Genomic DNA, 23,490 nt, shown 5'->3' on the forward strand with positions numbered 1-23,490 from the left:
TTGGTTCCCACAAAATGACACACGAAATTACCTTTAAAACGCTTAGAATAATCATATAGCATCCATTACACTAATAAATCACTTTTTCTCATTTTTCTTTCCAGGCTTTGTCCATATGTGCATGCCTGAATGTCTAGGTGTAAAATTTTCAAAACTATAACCACAGAATGGATGTAACTGTGCATAATTTTTCATCTCTATATGCATTTCTACCATTTCTATAATATTCGTAATAACTACTACTAATAGTTTCATGAAATTCCACCACACGTGATGTACTATAACCTACTTATTTATTGTTAGACATTAAGATTGACCACAGTATTTCATTACAATAACTAATGCCGCTTCCTGTGTACATACTTTATGTTTAATTATTCCCTATCTTATCATTATTAGATCCAAGTAGATCAACATTTATTTTAGGGCTCTTGGCTAGAGATAAGGTGCATGCCTACAATTTTTTGCTATTTGTAAAGTGAGGAGATTTGCACCTGTACTTTGCGTGGTTCCTGCTTAAGGATTTTAAATGACAGATTTGGGCTTCCCTGGTGGCACAGTGGTTAAGAATCCGCCTGCCAGTGCAGGGGACACGGGTTCGAGCCCTGGCCCGAGAAGATCCCATATGCCACGGAGCAACTAAGCCCATGCACCACAACTACTGAGCCTGCACTCTAGAGCCCGCGAGCCACAACTACTAAGCCTGTGTGCCACAACTACTGAAACGCGCGTGCCTAGAGCCTGTGCTCCGCAACAAGAGAAGCCACCGCAATGAGAAGCCCGCGCACTGCAACGAAGAGTAGCCCCCGCTCGCTGCAACTAGAGAAAGCCCGCGCACAGCAACGAAGACCCAACGCAGCCAAAAATAAATAAAAATAAATGTATTTTAAAATATATTTAAAAAATAAATAAAATAAAATGACAGATTTATCAAGCACTTAGCTTAGTGCCTAGCACCCAATAAAAATCAACAGGTAGTAGTAATAATATTGAAAACTTCATATCCACTAACATTTAAGATCATTAACAACTGTTCGTGTCAATTTGTATGAATGCTACATAAAACAATGGTAACATTATCGAGCATATTCCATGTGTCAGGAACTTAACATACTATACTATCTTTGATTTTTTCAAGGTAGGTAATATCCTGCCCATTTTATAGATGAGGAAACAAAGAAGTTAGGAAATTTCCACAATGTCACAGTTAATGAGGAAAGAAGTCATAGGATTCCAACTTAAATCTGCTAGGCTCTAAGGCTTATGTTCTTTCCACTATCTCAAGCTGCCTCAAAATACATTTAAATGTTTTTGGAAGCTATTCACCATTACAAACATAGATGTGAATCAGAAAAATATTAAGAAACCCAACTACCTTTGTTATCAGACAGCCAGTTCATCCAGTAGCATACACATCTCCAAAATCAAAGACAGGGAAGACTAGAAACAATACAGATTCGATATGAGGAGAAGACCTGGGTTAGAATCCTGGCACATCAGCTTTGTAATGTTAAATTCGTGTGTGTGTGTATGTGTGTGTGTGTGTGTGTGTGTACACACACACACACATATATATGTGTATATATATGTATGTATATATATAGTTTAGAATCTTTAAGGCTTCTTCCTGATCTAAAATTCTATGGTTCTAAAGAACACAGAACCAGAACACGTAAGATGTATGTTCTAGTGTTTAATTTACTAATTCTAGTTGTGTGACCTTAGGCCGTGTTGTTTGGCTCCTCCAAAAGGGTAATTCCTCATTTGTAAAATAGCATGAATACCACAAGACCTCCCTCCCTAAAGGATAATTATGAGAACAAAGTGGAAGTGCTACGTAAACTCTACAATGCACTAAAACTACGATGGAATCATCACTAGTATTACATTTGACTAACACACGTAATGACCAGCACACTCAGAATTTGGTATTAGGTAATAGGTTCAACACAGGAGAACACAGTGAAAGCAAACATACCTCCCCCTCCATCAATCCCCCTACAAGGTGGTGGCAAAACGGCAATATAGTTTTCTAACTACTCTTTTCTCACCTGCATCAGATTTCTTAACTTTTGCAACTTGTAAAAGAAACTTGTCTAAGTTTGAAAACACACCAAATGAGATGCTTAAGAGTAAAAGCTTGTCTTAACTTGTGAAGATAAAACTGATAAGAAAATATGCTAATAGTCATAGCTCACATAATGAGTTCAGACATAGTTACACACAGCAAAAAGTTTACTTAATGATCTTTGGAGACTGGTGCCTTTTTAGCCTTACCTCTAATTTCTTGTATTCTATAGTAACACTGACAAGCCTCTCGGATCTTTTTCCCACTTCTCAAACTGCTTTAAAAAATAAAAAAACAAAAAGCTCTGAGACACTCTTAAGTTCAGAAGTTTAGTTACATTCACAAGTAGGACTGAATTTATTTCTGAATATTTCAATCATATCCAGCTAAATTAGTGACTAATTCATTCATTCAACAAGTATTTCTTAAGGACCTACTATATACCAGGCATTGTTAGAAAACAGCATTAAACAGTAAAGCCCCTGTTCCCATGGTGCTTAAATTCCAGTAGGGCGAAGACCACAAAGAAATAAGAAAATAGCAAGCAGTGGAAAAGCTACCATGAAAATAAAACAAGGTGATTGTGTTGAGAGGGGAGCAGGGATCCATTCACTACATTTAAATGTAATATAACACGCATGATCATTTTAACTAAAGCTATAAGTAATACATTTTATGTTCCTAACTAAAGTCAGTCCTAATCCCCCCAAAAATGCTTGCAAATTATTCTATATTTCCACTTGCCCTGAACTTCTCTCCCCGGACCTGAACATTTTTTCACTACAAAGCTGCTAATGTATCTTTAATCACTCTAAAGTTAGATAGTCCAGAACATTCTCAGATATCTAAAGAAGAGTATCTTTTATCATTGGTTTCACAATGCCTTGAGACTGACAAATTCTCAATAGGGGAAGTCTATGAACTTACTATCTGGAAGTAGTCTATGGACTGACTACTACATGGCACAACCATTAATGCCATCATGTAATTATTTTTTTTCAAAGAACGACGTCGAACAGCCAATTTCACTTTATCTACCCTGCTCATGACTAAGAATAATCATTACTATCAAGAAACAGGCTGAGGGCTTCCCTGATGGCACAGTGGTTAAGAATCCACCTGCCAATGCAGGTGACACAGGTTCGAGCCCTGGCCCGGGAAGACCCCACGTGCCACGGAGCAACTAAGCCCGTGCGTCACAACTACTGAGCCTGCACTCTAGAGCCCGCGAGCCACAACTGCTGAAGCCTGTGCACCTAGAGCCTGTGCTCCGCAACGAGAAGCCACCGCAATGAGAAGCCCGCGCACCGCAACAAATAGTAGCCCCTGCTCACCACAACTAGAGAAAGCCCGCGTGCAGCAACAAAGACTCAACGCAGCCAAAAATAAATAAACTAATTAATTTTTTGAAAAAAGAAAGAAAAACAGGCTGAACTACTAATAAAAATTTAATTTCACTGTCGGCTTCATTGCTAAGAAGATTACACTGCAGTGAGAAAAAAATCTGGGCTTTTCCCACTGGTTCTCTCATATTCTGTTTACAAAACACTTGAGCACAGCTCATCCACAAACTGTCCACTGAATGCAACTTAACACTACTGGGCTAGACAAGTGGATGGATAGATTATTGCAGGTTTCCTAAGCAACTGCTGTTCGTAAACTGAAATGAACTAACACCATGAATAAGGTGAACAGACATTACAAAACAATACACAAATCCAAATAAAATTAGATACTTCTATTGAGACTTAATACTAAAAACCATCACTACCAGTAATTAACCAGAAAAGTACTGTATACTCATAATTAAAAGGCCCTCAGGTTAAACTTAAGTGTTGGCTGTCACATTCAAAACACCTTGCTCAAAAATAAGGGGAAGGGCTTCCCTGGTGGTGCAGTGGTTGAGAGTCCGCCTGCCAATGCAGGGGACACGGGTTCGTGCCCCGGTCCGGGAAGATCCCACATGCCGTGGAGCAGCTGGGCCCGTGAGCCATGGCCGCTGAGCCTGCGCGTCCGGAGCCTGTGCTCCGCAAGGGGAGAGGCCACACAGTGAGAGGCCCGCGTACCGCAAAAAAATAAAATAAAATAACATCTCCAAAGCAGGGATAATGTGGTTACCATACACGACAGCAACGGTGGGACTGTAAGGTAGGTACGACCCTACTGGAAAACAACACACCTTCAGTTACAAGGAGCTTCAAAAAGTTCATACTCAATGACAGCATGATCCCACTGCTGGACATAACTAGATAAGGGGAAAAGACAAAGTTACTCATAGAAGCTGTGCCTTCTAAAACAGAGGAGGAAAGAGACAAATGTACAGCAAGGAAAATAATTAGGTAGTTGATGGTATGGCACACACACAAAAAGACAAAAATGTGTAGAGCTAAACTGGTTCTGAGACCCAATTCCAATGTTGTGTTGCGGGCAGGGGTGAGGGGGTGGGGGGATATCTCATACAGCACCAAGTAATTCTCCAGACATCAGCTGGGAGTTCTACAATTCACCTCAGTTCTGACACTGTCTACCCAGAGACTGCATCAGATTCCACAGGTTTAAGGGTTCAGTCCTACAGGACTGCCCCAGCCCAACCCCACTTCAGAGGGCAGTCGCAAGTCCAGGTTGTTACCGGTACTTCTGACCAACTGGCTATAAATTAGAGGTTCTTAATGCGAATGAAAAACGTTGCCTGCCATATCAGCAAACAAAGGATGCTATCTATGGCCATCAAGCCATCAGCCACTACCTGCTGCCCCGATGGTGAGCCCTGAGGGAACTCAGGATGGAGACAAAGGGGCTTCCCGCTGCCAAACCCTTAGCCACAGCAGCCACCCTGCAACGGTGCACCCTGAGGGGACTGAGGACAGGAAAGAACAGGATACTGGCCCTAGATAGTTAAGGTGCCTATCAAAGGAATGACTTCAATGAGCCCAGACTCTTGCATCTTCCCATACAAGAAAAGTGCTAAATTCATTAACTTGAAATGTCTGGTTTTCTTTAACTAACAGTAGTCTTTTGATGTTCTAACTACCTGTTTTCTGTTGCAAAACTCCTATTTATCCTGGCCCCTCCCTTACCTCTTTGGAGCAGTCCCTCAGAGCTATCTCAGAGGCTGTCTTGCGGGTTGAAGTCCTCAGAAATTCCTCCAAATAAAACATAATTCTCAACTTTTAGGTTGTGCATTTTTTTTTGACACTAAGAACCCCTCCTTGGGTTCAATTAATTTGCTATAGTGGCTCACAAAACTCAGAAACATTTTACTTAGCAGATCACCAGTTTATTGTAAAAGGAACTCAGGAACAGCCAGATGAAAGAGATACAGGGCAAGGTACCGGGAAAAGGCGAGGAAGCTTCCAAGTCCTCTTGGAGCTCGGCATTCTCCCCAAACTTCCATAAGTTCACCAAACCAGAAGCTCTCTGAACCCTTTCCTGTAGGGTTTTTATGGACGCTTCGGGATTGATTAAATCATTGGCCACTGGTGATTGCATTCCATGCCCCCAGAAGTGGGGGTGGGGTGGGGACTGAAAGTTCTAACCCTCTAACCACAGCTGACTTCACTAGCAACCAACCAGTCCCCACCCTAAGGTGCTTTCTAAAAGTCACCTTATTGATACAACAAAAGATACCTCTATCACTCCGAACACTGAGGAAATTCGAAGGGTTTGGGGAGCTCTGTGCCAGAAATAGAGAAGACCAAATATATACTGCTTATAGACTACAACAGCACAATAGCCCTACGTCACATCAGAGTCAAAAATATATTCCAGATGCATTAAATTTTTAAATGTGTGGGGGGGGGGCAAAAAACTTTCCGTGTGGTGGTAGGTTGGCGAGTGAGGTGCTGCAGGGGATATCAGAATATGAAAAAGCATTTGATGTTTTGTATTCTTTTTACTTTAACAATATATACATTATTACGACCATATAAAATATACACATGGCACTCTGTACTTGCCCTTTTGTAACACTTACCATACTTAATTGTAACTGCTTATTTAATATCTTTTTTCCCTACTAGACTGTAAATTCTGAGGGCAGGAACCAGGCCTGCCTTGTTCACTGATATCCCCAGTGCTTAGCACAGTGCCTGCCACTTATAGACACTCAAATATTTGTGGAGCAATTCTACTTCTCAGTATACACACAGAAGAACTGAAACTAGAGACTCAAACAGATATTTGTATACCATGTCCATGGCAGCATTATTCACAACAGCCAAAAGGTGGAAGCAATCCAAGTGTCCATCACGGATGAATGAACAAAATGTGGTATATACAGAAATGGAATATTATATATCCTTAAAAGGGAAGAAAATTCTGACACATGCTACAACAAGGATGAACCTTGAAAATGTGCTAAGTAAAATAAGCCAGTCACAAAAGGATAAATATCTCTATGCTTCCTCCTACCTGAGGTACCTAGTCAAATACATAGGAACACGAAGCAGAACGCTGGTTACCAGGAACTGTTTGAGGGCAGAGGGGAAATAGGGAACTGTTTAATGGGTAGAGAGTTTTATTATGGAATGATGAAAAAGTTCTGGAGATAGATGGTGGTGATGTTTGGACCACTATGTGAATGTAACTAATGCCATTAAACTGTATACTTAAAATGGTAAAATTTTACATTTTACCAAAATTTTAAAAAATAAATAGTTTTGAAAAAAATAGTTTTGGATTGAAGCAAGTAGAATTATAAGTAGTTTTTTAGACTGATAACAATAATTTCCCTTTGAAATATTATCCCAAGAAGCAGAAAAGTGAGAAAATTTTGTAAGATAGTCACGTCTGGCATTATTTCTACCCAAGATAGTTTTTCCACAAAATTTGAAGAAAAGTGAAGTGGTTGCCTACACACTTATCTCATATAAAAGAACAGAGGAAAAAAAGAAAAGGTTTTCCTTTTCAAAATAGACTCCAGCAAATCCAACCATAATTTTCACAGCTATTTTGAAGAGGACATCAAATTGCAGTATATTATCTAATACCACTCATATTTAAGTACAATCAATTCTTTGATTATCCACAGCTCCATACAAAGTAATTCCAGTAAAATTTTCATTGACTTTTCAGAATGCAATAAGCCAGATATGCCCTCCCTTCTTGTCCCAGACCACTTCCCAGCTTAGTCTGGTAACCTGGGACCCAGGGTGGAAGAAGAACCCAACCCCCAAGAGATGCCACAAAGAAAACAATCTACATAAGGATAACCATTGATTATATCAGCTTTAAAGATAATTTCATCTTGACATAATTGAAACAACAGTTTTTATACTGTATACAATTTAAAATCATCTCACAGATGGGAGAACATGCCATCTGGATTCTTTTCAAATTTTAGATGCTTATGGATTTTATGCTACATTTTCCTAGATTTTCTCCTATATCCCTGACCAGTCTATCAATGTTCCTACTTCTTCCTCCTACCCAGTTAATAATAAGGTTTTCACTCCTGGCCTTCTACTCCTCTTTATTTATAACTTCTCCCCTCTAAAGACCAATGTACAGTATGCACAGGGATCCCTAAGGTCTATCTCCTACTCTTATATCTGCTGAACTCCAGTTGCGCTAATATCAGCTTAAGATTGAAATATCTAAAAATACAATTTTGTCTTTCTCTCAAAAATCAGCTACCATTTAAGTGCAAGAGCATGGTTCAGTATTATCACTACCATGTTCCAACTACATACGTTATTGCAACAAATTTTATGAGAAGCAGAAAGAGGTATGAATTCCAAGACATGAGAAAATAATGATTTTATGTGCTATCAAAATATTAAAACTAAAACAATTATTTAAAGTTTCAGTACATGGCAGTTCTTTTTTTTACCATACATACATGTTTATGTACATATCATGGCAAAGCTAGGAATCTTCCTGTATGAAGCCAACTCCCTGCTTCACAGCTCCACACTGCGCACATCACAAATACACTATAAATGGTCAATGAACAAATCTTTAGGCAAAATGAGGGGTTGAAAGTTAAGACAGTAAGAAGCTGGAAAGCAGACCTCTACTAAGAGATAAAAGGCTTCACAGAACCTAGAAGCTGACCTGAGGGCACATACTCCTCCCGGAATTCAAGGCAATTCATGAGAACAGACTTCTAAAAACTACAACAGGAGACTGCACTGCCTCCCCACTCCCACCCCAAAACAGCCCCAAGCACAATCCTCATCACAACTCTGTTTCGGAAAATGCCCATCTTGGTCCATTAAGATTAAATCAGTCTAATTCAGGATCAGCTTGCAAGTAAGCCTAGTGAGTCTCGGGATACCACATAATGCATCCACTCAACAAATATTATACAACCTACTATGTCCCAACCACTGTTCTAGGTGCTGGGGTTAAGGCAATGAACAAGACAAATATTCTTGCCCTCAATGGGTTTACATTCTAAGGTGGGGAAAGAGATAACCCACATAAAACTATGTTTGATAATGAAAAGAGCCATGCAGAGAAATACAGTAAGGAGAAAAGGAAGTGTTGGGGGCAAAAGATATTTTACATGATATGGCCAAGGAATACTTCACTGAAAGGCTGATTACTTGAGTGAGCAAAATGTCCTAAAGAAATAAGCAACCGCACCAGACAGAGGGAACAGTAAATACAACGGCCGAGAGGTGAGAACATATTTGGGCAAATTACTAAATTTCTTTAGGCCTCAGTTTTCTGTAAAATGAGTACAATATCCCCTATACAATGTAAGATGTAAAAGTAGTATATTACATCAAGTATCTGACATACAGAATGTACTCAATAAATGAAAATATTACAGTTATCTGGGGGTCTATCATGCCAGCAAAACCCTAGGCATATTGTCTGGCATACAGAAAACACTCAGAAAAGTATTGTTACCTAATCCCCATAATAACATAAGGCATGCAGGATTACCCATTTTATAGCTAGGAAACCTGAGGATCAGAAAATTTCCCAATCCTCTGCTGACCTCTAAAATTCCTATTAGGATGAGCAAACATACTTCATGATTAAAGAGAAGACTTAAAATAAATACACTGCCAAGATGAGGAAACCATTCATATTAATGTCAACAATCAGCAGTATGGTACTGTAGTGCTAAGAACATGGGACACTAATCAGATTGCCTGGGTTCACATCAAGTCTCCACCGCTTTCCTAGGTATGTGTCCTTGTGCAATTTTACCTTTTTGTTTTGCACCTGTTTCCTCACCTGTAAACAGAAAACAATAGCAGTACCTACCTCAGAGAGTTGCTGGGAGGATAAAATGGCTTTATTTTTGAAATCACTTCTATTTCAGTGCCTAGCATATGGAGTTATATAGTATTATTAGTAAAAGTATAAAAGTAAAAAAAAGGAAATCATCATCAAAACAGTTCTACTTTACATGGAGAATTTTAGAAATTGTACAGATAGTGGAGATGGAAAAGCAACAGAAAAGGGTGCTGGAGAAAAATGAAAATCAAAACAGAACAGAAGAACATAAAAGTAGCATCATGATGTTATCTGGATTTAGACCAATTTACCTGATCAGATTTTGCTCCCGTTAGTATTACTGTCCTTTAGTAGGAACACTACTAGTGAGACATATGCCAACAATGCTTTGGATAACATTTTGTTTCATAGTTTATTTTATAAGAAGTTTAATTCCTTAAAATTAATTCAGATGTCACTTTACTGGGGATTAAAACAAATTCAATGTAACAAACTTTATCATCTTCCCCCACCCAACCCTCTTCTAGGTGTTATTTGATGCTTATTATAAAATACGAAACATATCACATCTAACTTCAGACTGAGAATAATTTATTCCCTATCAGCTCTTGGTAGAAAATAAGCCTTTCCCCTACCTAATTTCCAAAAGTTTTCTACTTTGAGAAGTCTAACTTCCTCAGTCTCATCAAGTTAGTATGCTTGCCCCCTCTTACTCTTCCCCCCCGCCAAAAGTTATCACTACACAAGTCTATAAATATCCCACTGGAAGGCAATGTATCACTGTGTAAAGAAGTGTGCTGGAATTAGGCAGAACTGGATTCAAAAGTAGGCTCTGCCACTAACTAGCTGAGTGAACGTGAGCAAGTCACTTAACTATTTTGAACCTCAGTAAATGAAAATACCACCAATTATCTCACATGGTTGTTTTAAGAAATAAAAATTAAATGTTAGGGAGCCTTGCTGTGTAGTAGATCCTATAAATGATATCCTGTAGATACACAAAGTTTATCATTAATGCAAAGCCAACTAGAGGAAACTAATTGACTACTTCTCTTCCAACATACAGGTCTTGAAGATGAGATATTAATAATGTAATTATAATGTAGGGTTACTTTCCTAGAAAACCTAAGGTTTTAATTACCATTTCAGAATCTGCATGATACATATTACACAATGAGACAAGAATTCAAAATCAGATAAAAACGTAATCCCTTGTCTGAAAAAGGTGAACTAGTTATAAGACATAAGTTTGGATATTCACCAATATTGTACATATAAACATTACATATTTATACACACAAATAATTATCTCTCATGTTAGGTTTGCTATTTTTTCTGCAGCAACCTGGATAACTGTTTCAGTCTAACTTCAAAGGTTTAGGAACTAATTCCCTACTAAACGATCTTTTCTAATATAATCCTGTATTGTCCAGATAATCCCTCTGAAATTTTTCAAGTATATTTAGAACACCCAAATATGAATCCAACCACTGAATATTCCTCAATGAATAGTAGCACTTTATGCATTGACATGTAACCAAAACTCAAAAAAGTACATATACTCAAACTGGAAAAATCCATTTGTCATTGACAAATTTGCTTTTCAAAAACATACCTTCAAGCTTCTACTTCCCTGCCAGCCATGGCTACCACCACTTCCTCAATTCTCCTGCCAGGAATAAAGTCTGAGGAATGTCTTTTGGCCTGAATGAGTGGTGGAAACAGGGAGGGACATATCCCAAAGGAAAAATATTATGGCTTTGCTAATATTTCCTACATTTTCTCTACTTCTTTAGCATAGAAGGGAAATTCTCAAAGGTTCATGTCCAACTATCTTTAATACTATTTCTTTAAATCACAAAAAAGGCCTTTTTTAGTAAGAGAATATTAAATGTGTTCTTTGTAGTAACATTCTAACCACCATAAAGTTTGCAAATTAGTTACAAGGCAGGAGATACATTGGTGAGTGTGGAAATATTCTTGCTTTTGAAAAGAGAAAAACGTTAGAAACCCAAGAAAAGAGAGTATCATACATCCCAGTCCTGAAATGGAAATACTACTTTAAATATACCAAACCTACATCATCATATGTATGTAGAGAATGAATTTAATGAATATCATATACTGCTACAAAGACATTTCAAGCTAACACTCCAACAAAGAATCCAAAGTCAAAAAGCAAAACACAAGCAGGGATAAATTTAAGTTCCTATTTAAACGCAAGCATTTACAACTTGAGGTAGAGAAAGACACACAAGAGTCCTATATAACAGAGTGATTGTTGATTGCCTCTTTTTCTTTTACACAGAAGCACAATATCACTTAGAAGGTCTCAACCTTTGGATAACAGTAACTGGTTACAGGGAATGATCATGGGCTTCTTTAACTTAGTTTATTAACAACCACCGAAGACTGAACTGAAGCATTGCAATGCTACATCAACAGTCCTTAATTGTTATTTTTCCCCAAAGCTTTTCAGAGTACTCCTTATTTTTAAATACTTGTCACTAATCTTAAATTAAGGACACTATCAAAACTGCATTGGGCTTCCCTGGTGGCGCAGTGGTTGAGAGTTCGCCTGCTGATGCAGGCAGCGCAGGTTCGTGCCCCGGTCCGGGAAGATACCGCATGCCGCGGAGCGGCTGGGCCCGTGAGCCATGGCCGCTGGGCCTTCGTGTCCAGAGCCTGTGCTCCGCAACGGGAGAGGCCACAACAGTGAGAGGCCCGCGTACCGCAAAAAAAATAAAAAATAATAAAAAAACTGCATTGATGGCTATTGGTTTTAGCTTAGTATTCTTTAATATACAGTAATCCCGTACATAATGTTTCCAAAATGGGTTAGTTTTAACCCTTTTGGGGTGATAAAACTCAACTGACAACATTGACTGAGGGCAGAGACTATGTAGTTTACCACTGTATATCCCATCCCTGAAGGCACTTTAAGTACCAGCTGAAAAAACAACGAATGAACTCTTTTGAAAACTTGAATAAATGCAGTTATACATGTTGTACATTAATTTCACAGGGTTCTCACACCTCCACCCTATCCATGGGCCCCATATTAAAACCCAGCAATAGCTTTTTAAAAATACCAACTGCATTAATTTCTATAATAAATCAAATCCACAAAATAACCTTTTGTTTACCAGTCATTATGCGGCCCACAAATTCCTTCCTCTGGTCAGATATGCAGTCCCCACCTTCCAACTTCACGATGGCTTTAATGAACTAAACAAATGACTTTAAGAATTGAATAGACCTACTTAATAGCCTCTCAGTTGTTTATAAGATAGTGATGCCAACAAAACTTATAAAAGTGAACTAGCTAGCGGAAAAAAAAAACAAATTCCTCAATGAAATATTAGAATAGCTAAATATGAAGTCCTCTTAAGATCAGCTCTCTACTACTCACCCTCACTAAAAGAAAAAAGAGGGAAAAAAATCTTATTTTACAAAATAGTAAAATCTGTGATTATGCTGAAATCATTTCACCAAATGTTTAAATCATTTGGGGGGGGGGTGTGTACCACAAACAAACAGGCTGGGAATACAAAGCAGTTGCAAAAGTCACCAAAAATAAAAGACAACTATTAATTTTATGAAATGACACATCAATCTCCAAAAGACTTAATTTTCAAATTATGGTACAGAATCAGTTTAACTTCGAATAAGTCTCTAAACTAGACCTTTTTCTTTCTTTTCTAATACTACTTCTCCTTAGTCACAAAACTGTGTCTCTTTCAGCTTTCTTCTCAGAAGAAATTTTCCATCTAAGAGCCCCCATGAAATATCATACAATTCACATTTCCTCCTGAGAAACCCGTAAAGGGAGTCTAAACAATGTAAGGAAAACAAATACAGATGTAAACAGTAAAAGTAGTTATCATGGAGTTTTCTGTTTTTATTTAGGAGGACCTCACTCAGAAGTTGCTTTTCAACATTAAGACATCATCACTGAAGTCTTAAGAGTCACTTGAAAAAAGCCAACTGGAAATTCTACTGGGTTTTTAAAAACACTGTATCTTGTCTTTTACTGTCGACCCCATACCAATAAAAACTCCTCCAAAGAGTAAAAACAAACTCTAAGAATATGGCAGTGTAAAGTAATTTAAATCATGTTCATGCCCAAAGAAATCTCCATAGGGGTTTCGAATCTCTTCCTACCACTTACTAACTGGGCAAGTTACTTGGCCTCCTATGCTTTGGTTTTCTCTTCTAAAAAAGGGGTGGGAGTTGTTAATTAGGGTCATCATACATCCTAGTTACTCTGGGACAGTCCTAGTTTATACTGTTATCCTAGCATGCCATCCACTTAGTGCCCCCTTTCACTCTCAACAGTAGCCTGGTTTGAACAAAAAATCATATGGTCATCCTACTTCAGAGGGTTATGAAGACTAAGTGAGCTAATACACATAAAGCATTTGTAATAGTGTCCGGCACACAGTAAGAGTACAGTTAGTGTTACCTATTGTTAATGTTAGTCACTGTCAAAGGCTTCTTATAAAAGGCTTTGAATAATATAATGAACAGAGCTCCTACAATATTCTTTTTTACAAATGAAATTATGCATTTAACTTCCCAAATTCAATATTCAATTATTTAAAACAACTAAGTAGCACTAACTGCTTGAAATCAACACTGACCAATTTATCCCACAGAAATGGCAGTATCAGCAACTGCATTCACTTTTTATCAAACGTTAAGTTTTAAGTAGAGGCTATATTAGGGTTACTGACAGGAAAGAAACCATGAAAAGTAAAACCTTGTTTGACATCAAACCAAGTCCCTTAATATTCTAGCAACCTTTCTCAACCAGTGTTCCTCATGTTATTAACCACAGAACTCAGAAAATGATTTGAGTGACAATTTCCTGAATTCTCCCAAGAACAGTACATAGCTAGTATCTTTCTAGATGCACTGCAGAGAAACTAATTTATTATATACAATGGATGCCTTGGGGCATAATTCTGTGGTAGAACACCAGTGGTATTCTTGGACTACAAAGGGGAAAATATGGATGAAAAGACTCAATATTGACTCTGGGTAGAAGACAGTATCACCTGGAAAAAATATTTCCTACAGAATAAAGCTTAAGGAAATGATTAACATAAAATATATAAATTTGACTCATGGCTGTGAAAAGCACTAATATTTTTGGTTTTACCCCATTTCCACTAATTTATCTTAGGCCAGCTACACGATATCTAGCATTCCTTCAGATTAGAAAAGTTCTAGTTATAGTTTATGAAAAGCAGGAAGGAGAAAGAGGAAAAGCAAAGAAAGCTGAGACCAAGATTCTGATCACTAATGAACCAAATAATCCAGGGCAGCAATATTAACTATTACCTGATAAAAAATAAGAACAAGAAATTTTAATTAAGTGAAAAGATGAACTAGAATAGAAAGTAGAAACAGATAAGGTACTTAGAAGAAAATATTTTTAAGGTACCATTAAATAACCAAAAAAACCCTACAGAACCAATCAGAGCAGTGAATTATAAGAGTCACCTAAATTCTCTTTTCAAATCACTCGATAAACATGCTGAATGATTGGGGAACTATTCTCAGACACATTTAGCTCCATTCTATATAGAGCTTAAATGACAAAAGAAAAAAAAAATCAGTGAAACCACTCTATCTACCATAGTATGACCCCCCAAAAATTAAGAATACAATTCAACATATTATCCCATCTAAAACAAAAAAATATATATATTATTCCACAAACTTTTGTATAATGAGCATACTCAAACAAACCTAAAGCTCAGATTTATTTCAACTATTTCAACTATTAGTATAAAACACAATTAGACCGTTCATCAGGCAGCAACTCATCTAACCCTACATTAAAAATCTGCATTAACCCTGTACTATACGTGAAAAAAATCTTCATTTTGTAACACTGAAAAGATACATGCTTTCAATGATAGATATCCCAAGACCTAACACAGTTAAGAGAAACTACTGAGTTTAACAAAAAAGTACAAAGGTTTTAAGGGCAGGCTAATATGCGTGTGAATTCAGACTGTCAATTATTATCATGTGACAAGTCATTTATTCTCTGAGAGCCTCAATTTCCCCATCTGTAAAATGACAACCATCTATCTTGCAAGGTAGCAGAGAAGTTTAAACAATACATGTTAAAACACACAGTGTACAGTTATTGGCATTTAAAAGTCACTCAAATGGCAACTAAATTAAGAGTTTCTTAGAATATCTCAGGATTCAACAAGTTATAGGTCAAATCCCATTAAAACAAATGTTATTCATGCAAAAGTGTAAATAGGACCTGCTTTTTCCCCCCTAACAACATTCAACAGAATTTAAACAATATATATATATTTATTGCGATCACAAGCTGTTTATATTTACCAGTGTTTGGGTGTTCCTGAAGAATTTAAAGGGATACAGTAGGGAGCCAATCGCAAAGATTGAACAATATATTTTTATAAAGGAATTTTACCTCTGAGGTGTACATTAGATTATCCAGAGTTTACAGAAATCGCTCTAGTTTGTCTCATCAAGCCTAGTCGTGTATTTTCCAATTAAAATAAAAAAGAACAGATCATCAACATTATTCACCCTCCCCTCATTTGGGGGAGAGGATGGGGCTTAAAACAATTTCAATAATCTCTAGACTAGACCAACCATATGTAAAGATTTGTTTTCTTCTGGCTAGTAGCAAAGATAGAACTATAGCAAGCATACATTAAAAATACAGTTCAGAAAAAAAAATACAGTTCAGGTAGCAGATTACCATAGCTGCTAAAGAGATGTAGTTTTTTTTTTTAATGCACATATACAAAAATTAAGACTCCACCAAGCAACACCACTCACACTGACAAAATATAAAATTTGGTTAAATTAAATACAAAGCAGGCAACTCAGGAGACTGAAAAATATCAAGCTGACAATTTTGTTTTCTCATGTATCTTTGGCAAAGAGAACACGCAATAACCACCACTCATGATATCCAGAGATATCAGAAAATTATTATACAGGAGCAGTACTGAACCACAAATTAAAAGTCCTAAATATGTATCAAATGTAGAAATTACACAAATAAAATACATGTAAAGAACTCTTAAAATAATCTGTATCTTTAAAGTTTCTTCTTTACTCTCTGATAATTAACGGTGTTTCAATATATACTGACACCCATAGATAACTGGGACTATCCCTTGCCTTTGCTATGCTCCCCAACTCCCAAAATAGGTATAGGATAGAGCTCCACTACACAGTAAACTGTTGGGTTCAAGTCTTCGAATAATCTAATAGCGAAGTCAAAGTACTAACACAAGACCAGTGTTTTTTTAACATGTGAGACAAAAAAGTCACATTAAAGATATGAACCTTATCCCATTGAGGTGTAACAGATCATTGCGTCCATCTACTGTAAATTTTAAGCTTGAAAGTTAACTTGCAGCATCAAAAACTGAAGTCTTCCATCTATTATAAAGAACCCAAAGAAGAATATGCTATTCACTGTTTACTCCCTTCCCACACATAATTGTGGGTGGCATCAGTTAAACATGCAGAGTAGTAAGCATTACTAAATTGTCCAAGGTGTATATTCACATCTAACCCTATATTCCCAAAGGGTAGTTTGAGCCTGAGCCTGTCCCCCACCCCAACCCACCCATTTTAATTCACAGGTTCTCAGGAGACCACCAACGTCATTAAGGTTCAAAAAGAAAACAATGAAAAAATAATGTATAATTTAATTTCATTAAAATCTTGAGTACTTGGGCTTTAAAAAAAAAAAACCTAACTAAATAGACTTCAAAGTTACCAAACTCATAGTTTGTTGCTTTAGTAGTTTAGCTCTTGCCTCACAATAAAATAAATCTGAAGTCACAATCCTCAACATTTAAGATTATTCGCATATAAGAGTTCAAAATACATAATCTGTCTTCTCTTAACATCCTTCTAAAGCTAAAGTGATGAATACGAAATATACAAACAGACTAATATTAACAATTACGAAATGTCTGTCCCCAGCCTAGGGTGGAATTTTTGCTTTAATAATGATTAGGGATCACACTTCGCCAAATACAGAAGTTAAATATCCATTATTTTCGGTTCCCTTTAAAACTTTGACGTATGTTCAGAAATACATCTTATAGGGTGAAAAAACCTGCCACTGAACAACACAAAATTGCAGAAAATAAGGCACTTAACTTCAAATGATCTACAAATTCTTTGTAGGAGCAATTTACAAATACACTAATTAAGGAGACTGAAGGTTTTAATGGCAACGCATTTTTACTTTACTGTTGATGGGTAATGGTCAGATGTTCTTTATATAAAACATTAAAATATTTTACATATCAACCTTTAACTATTTATGGCATCAGATGGTTAAAAGTGGGGGGAGGGGAGCTTCAACTCATTTTGTATGTAAACATTCATTTTCAGATCAATTTTTTAAAAAACCACCCCACCCCCACTGCCCGTCTCTGATACCTTAGGATGCTATAGTTATTTCACAGTGGGAAAGAACAGGTAAGAAGTAGATTTCTTTTCCAATCCTCTTCTCTACCCATTCATTAAACACCAAATACTGAAACTGAATTCAACTCCTACCTCGATCTTCTTACCAGGAATGCTCCCTAGGGCACCCGAATCCCTTCCACTGTCATTTATTCCAACTGCCAAAGCCCCTCCTATTAATAGTAAATCCCTTTCATACTGACTCACTGGAACTCCAACTTAATGAAATAGACACCAAGCAGAATTTACAAAATTTGCTAATGGAATTTTCCTATTTTCAAAGGATTAAAAAAGAAACTAAAAGTAGAGCACGTTCAGACTAAGTTACAAACATTTAAAGTTCAACCAATTTATAACCATTTATCTTGCTTATTCTATACTGGTTCAATTTAAATATTTTTTGAGTTTGTAAGTCAGACATTGTGTAATTACTTATACACAAGGCCAAGTTTCCCAGGCAAATAATATGTAAATATAAACTTAAGTCATTACACCAAAATTGCAAGACAATCTGAATTTTTTTCTTCCAAATTTTTTGTTTAAGTATGGAAACATTCAAGTACACGCTAAAGTGGAGAGAATAGTACAATGAGCTCTCCTGTACTCATCACCCAGCTACAATCATCAACTCAAGGCCACTTTTGTTTCATCTCTACCTCCCACCTCTCCCCCAATTATCTTCAGAAAAGAATTAAAAGGAAGACACTGTGCTCAGTATGTACAGAGAAAAATCCAAAGATAAAAAAGTATCAAAGACTAGCAAGAAGTCAAGAATCTAACAATGTAACTGTACAGCCACCCTATACAATTACTTGTTAGGTGGTAAATTTTTTTTAAGAATTCGGATTTTTTTTAAACAGGGAAATACCCATCTTTAAGAATCTGATAAAGCCAATAAGATCCCAAGGACATATTTAAAATTACGTCTAAAAGGGTAAATAAGAATGTGATGAAAATGAACTTAAACATTTACAATTAGCTTGCATTCACGTAGCACCTTGGCTCAAAACTAAAAAAAAAGACTATTTAACATAATGTGTCATAAAATTACAGTTCAAGCACTTGAAAGACCGCTGAACACTTACGCCTTAACTGGTCCTTCTGATTCCTAATTATAGATTGATATCAATGTAGGAAAAAAAACAGGCATTTTAACGTAAGTGGTTTAAAATGTTCAAAATTACCCCACCGTTCACTGGAAAATATATGAAATCAAGTCTAAACTACCTGAATTGTATGTCATTAAAGAGAAATGTATCCACTTTCCAGGCCGATTTTTTTTAATAAGTTCACATATACCCTTAAACGCAACGCGCTAGGCTACAGATAGAATTAGGAGACCGCCTCCTGCTTTTGCTCCTAACCAATACGCAGAGAGAGAAGGTTGGCAGGAAAGTGCTGCGAGGACAGTAACAAACACCAGCAGCTCCCGAGCAGGCCCTGCTAGAGCCAGGAATGACGCACTTCGGTAACCCGACTCTTTCTCCCCTCCACCCCCGCCCCCAGCAGCGGTGCTGACACCGCCAACAGCCCGGAGTAGGAAAAAAGACAACAGAAAAAAGGCAGAGGTTGGACCGCACCAGGTTTCATCAAGAAACCTCGATTATTCCTCTTTCGACACTAACCACTAGGACTAAACAGGAAAAGAAGCTTCGTGCTTAAGCAAGTCCCATCATGGTGGTTTAAGAGTCACTAAATTAAGCTGATAATGAGCCCAATCCACAGAGACAAATACAGGGTGTGGCTGCCGTGAAATACGGCGGTCCGTGGGAGAAAAGGGGTATGGAATTTACACTCCAGTGTGAGGGGAAGATGGGGCTCTACGGTGGGGGGGGGGGGGAGGGCGGCCCGCGCATTTTAAGGAACCATTTCAAACCAACACGAGCTCTTCGTTTACTTAAATCTAATCCTACACATCAAAAGTTTCTAATAGATATATCACGTAAACTGTAAATAACCATTTAATCCAACACCATGACCCTCAATTAACAAACTACATCCAAGAGAAAGGGGGGGGGCGGTAGGCAACAACATATAAAACATTTCTAGGCCACAGAAGAGAAAGTCTCACAAACCAGATGAAACTACTAATGCAATATTAAAAATTAAAGCTGAACACTGCAGCACGAAAAATCACACGATAAAACCCATTACAGTTCATGATTAAAAATAAAATGGCATATACACCAAGGGGGAGCGGAAACTAAATGTCGAAAGTACAGCGGTTTATAAAAAAACTAAAGGCAAAACAAGACATTCTCGCGACGGGGGAAAAAAAGGGCAGAAATCAACAATACGTTTACGAATGTAGGCCAGAAGAAAATGAGAACGGGGCTCAAAGTTTTGCGGAACTACTTGATGCTGTTTCCCACACCTTCTCTCTCCCATGGCCCATCCGACCCTTTCCGTCCTAAAATCGCCGTCCACAGATCACCGGGTACGTGAGAGAAGAAAAAAGAAAGTCGACCCCAAGCAAGAATAAAAGTGTGGAGGGAAAAAGCAGAAGCTGCCTACCTGGGGCAAGGATCAGCTCAGTTCGTGCCTTGAGAAAGACAGTGCGGGTGGGGGTGGGAACGAAAAGCAGCACTAAAACTAAAACAAAAGTGGCGCCAAAACCCCCCAACAAACAGCCTTCCACTCCCGCCCTTCCCCCCTCCTCCCATGCCAGGCAGGCAGGGCCCCCTTCGGGGCAAGGTCTGCACGCGGGGGCCAACACCGCCAGACCCCAACCTATTCAGAAAATTGTTGCCCGAAGAAAACTGACCGAAGTCGGGCCTCGGAAGGGATGGAGAGATCGATGCCAATCGCTTTCCCCGGCAGTTCCCCCACCACGCGCTGGAGATGATGGGGCGGGGGAGAAGCAGAGGGGCCCGTCACATGAATGTTGTTCCCTCTCTAGGAAGGGAGGAAGAGAGGGAGGGAGAGGAGGGAGGGAGGAAAGGAAGGAGGGGAAGGGAGAAGGGAGGGGGCACGAGGGAGGGGTGTGATCAGAGTAGATTTTCCCTCGCCTCCCTCGGTCCGAGGCCCAAATATACACAAGCGAGCCTCCTCGCCTCCCCTCCCCCCTAGGTTCCCAGCACCACCATTTTGCTCTCTTCCTTCCCCTCGCCGCGATGCCGCGCTCTCCCCCACCCCAACCGCGGCCGCCCGGCCTTCCCCACTACGGCTCGCACCCCACCCCACCTCCAGTTCGGGCTCTCCCAGGCTTAAGAGCCTGCCGGAGAAAAGGCACCTAAATCTAACACTACACCGAGAAGCAGAGCCTCCATCTTGCGCTGCTCCGCGTTCTCCATTTTGGGCCACCCATGGGGGGGGGGGTCTCCGTAGAGGCCCCGAGGGAGAGTGGGGCGAGGGAAGGAAGAGAAAACCTTCAGCGAGGGTAGTCGAAAAGAAGAGTCCTGCGGTAGAAAGCCACTCTAGGAGTAGGAGGTAGGGAGGAAGGGGGGCTGGAAGTTCTTGGTAGTGCTGAGGGAGCCACTTGGGGGAAGAGGGGAGAAAGAAGGGCTGGGGGTTACGCGGGGACGAGGAGGCTTCTCCCCGCCTTCACTTGACCGCCCGCTCCACGGCGGGCCCCGCTGGAGGCAAAGGAAGAAGAGAGGAAATTAAACGGCAAGAGTGCCCAGTGTCTTTCCCTCCCAACTCCTCTCTCGCGCCCTGTTTCAACCACACGCGCCTCACGGTGGGCCCCGCGCCCTCCGGGTGCCCCTCCAAACTTCTAGAAGCTTCGCCTCCGCCATTTTATAACTTACCTCCCCCCTCAGCGTATACAGAGGCAGCAACGAGACTGTTCGCCTCCCCCACTCCTCCTTCCTTCTTTCTCAGGCCGGGGGCTTCTTCACCCCTGGGCTGGTACAAGATATTTTTCCCTTCCTCTTCTTTACACCCTCGAATTCTACTCAGGGACGGAAGCTCCCGCGGTTCTAGAGCGGTGGGGGGTTTTGAAAGTGGCGGTCGGATCCGGCGGGTTTTTTTTTTTTTCTCTCTCTCTCTCTCTTTTTTTTTTTTTTTTTTTTTTTTTTTTTTTTTTTTGGTGGCGCTTCGGGATTGTTTGGGGTGTTCGCTCTTCGGCGACTTGGAGGCGAATGGAACGCGCAGGCGCCATCTGTCGGCCGCGAACCCGCGCCCGGCTCCCGTTGGGAGGGAGCGTCATCTAGCGGCAAAGAGTCGCCACTGCAACGCCTGGCCCCCTGCCCTCCCACCCAGCATCCTCCTCCCAATCTCCAGCCAATCGGGGCCGACTGCCTCCCGGGTTCAGCGTCTCCGACGCCGCCTCCCAACGAGGCGCCCGCAGGGGCGCGCCGCCGAGTGGGGTAAACAAGGTGGCGTGCCCGCGCCTGACTTACTCATTCGTTTAGCAGCGCTTCCGCCGCGCAGCCGGGCGCGCCGCGTTTCCTCTTTCTTTATGGGGGGGGGTCGAGGGGAGGGCGGTAGGAATGTCCGGAGGAGCCCCCGTGCTGTGGGAAATCGGAAACTGGGCTCGCTGGGGACTCGTGCTCCGGGCCTCTCCGCCCCCCGCGCAGCCCGAGGTGGCAGCCTGGTCGGGCATCACCCTCCGACGTCCACTTCTGTGACAGGCCCCAGCGAGAGGGCCTTTGGCCCTAGATCCCGGACCCTCGCTTCACCGCACTGCCTACTCCTTCCCACCGAAAGAACTCAACTCGCGTGACTCCGGCACCTGATCCTAAGTGATTTAGGGGGGTTGTTTTTTGAGTTGTTTTGTTTTGTTTTGCTTGTTTTTTGCTTCGGGTGTGGAGAGAAAGCGAGCTGATTCTCTACCGGGAAGACCTGGCACTGGAGAAAAAAAAATTTTTTTTTTCTTTATAACACTAGTCCCGTCTCCCAGAAAACGTGGTCTGTCTCTCTCCAGGGTCTAGGAGACTTAGGGAACTGGGCTACTAGGCTAGGCCGGGCGCTGGAACAGTTTATTCTCCACTCCTGGGGCGGAGGGGAGGAACAAGACGGAGCGAAGTGGAGGGAAATCGAAAATCGGGCAGAAGGAGTCGAGGAGCACCTACCCGGTGTTCCCCGCCTCCCCCGCTTATCCACAGTCTTCCTGGAAGCGTGGGTGGAGGCGGCCTCGCTACTTAGTTAAGAATTTTGGTTCCTTCTTATCCTGCCTCCTCACCCCTCCCTCAAGATGTTTGAAATGCGAAAGGATACCCTATCGCTCCTTCGACCCCAAACTCTTAAGTCTTTATCCTTTTTATTTATTTTTTTGTTTGTTTCGAATCCAGCGTCCCGGACCTTTGACCGCCGAAAGCTCTCTACGGGGTGGGGGGGGGGACGGGGGGCGGGGGGGGGAAAGGATCAACTCGGGGACGGCTTGTCCTCCGAAGCGCCGCTTTTCCTAGGACGGGGAGAAGTGACCTATTACAGTGTTTCCCTTGCTGTTACAAATTTATACAATAGTGTTTAGTTAATAAGAGCTGTTTCTTTTTCTTTAATTTTTGGTTAAGCTATTCTTTTAATATTAAATTAGATTTAAATTAGAAGGAAAAAATGTATTTAATAACAAGACAAATTTTCCAAATGAGAAATAATGCAAGCCCCGTGTTAAGTCGTGGAGAATTCACCCGATATCGCTTCTAAAACATTCCTAAAGCAATATAATGATTATTTTCAATCCTTAAATTATATCCTTATCACGCCTGTGTCTTAGGATAGGAGAGAAACTCTGTTCACTGGTTTTTAAATTTTTTCCTGCAACTTTAAAAAAGTTATGGTATATTTATTCA

General features: G+C 40.0%; 1 protein-coding gene across 6 annotated transcripts in view; it reads right to left on the bottom strand.

The window, feature by feature from the left end:
• The window catches only part of STAG2 (STAG2 cohesin complex component), a 115,507-nt gene extending 93,866 nt beyond the window's left edge, over positions 1-21,641 (bottom strand). For 4 of the 6 annotated variants that reach the window (XM_033850144.2, XM_033850142.2, XM_033850143.2 and 1 more), the window contains exon 1: positions 21,505-21,641. The gene's annotated coding sequence lies outside the window, so the exon portion shown is untranslated. Of the gene's footprint in view, positions 1-20,519; positions 20,670-20,938; positions 20,960-21,504 lie in introns of those variants that run through there. The other 2 variants (XM_073799133.1, XM_033850141.2) reach the window with 2 other exon arrangements.
• Between the last annotated feature and the right edge of the window lie 1,849 nt (positions 21,642-23,490).

This window comes from Tursiops truncatus, chromosome X, assembly GCF_011762595.2.
Source record: "Tursiops truncatus isolate mTurTru1 chromosome X, mTurTru1.mat.Y, whole genome shotgun sequence".
Classification (NCBI taxonomy): Eukaryota; Metazoa; Chordata; class Mammalia; order Artiodactyla; family Delphinidae; genus Tursiops; species Tursiops truncatus.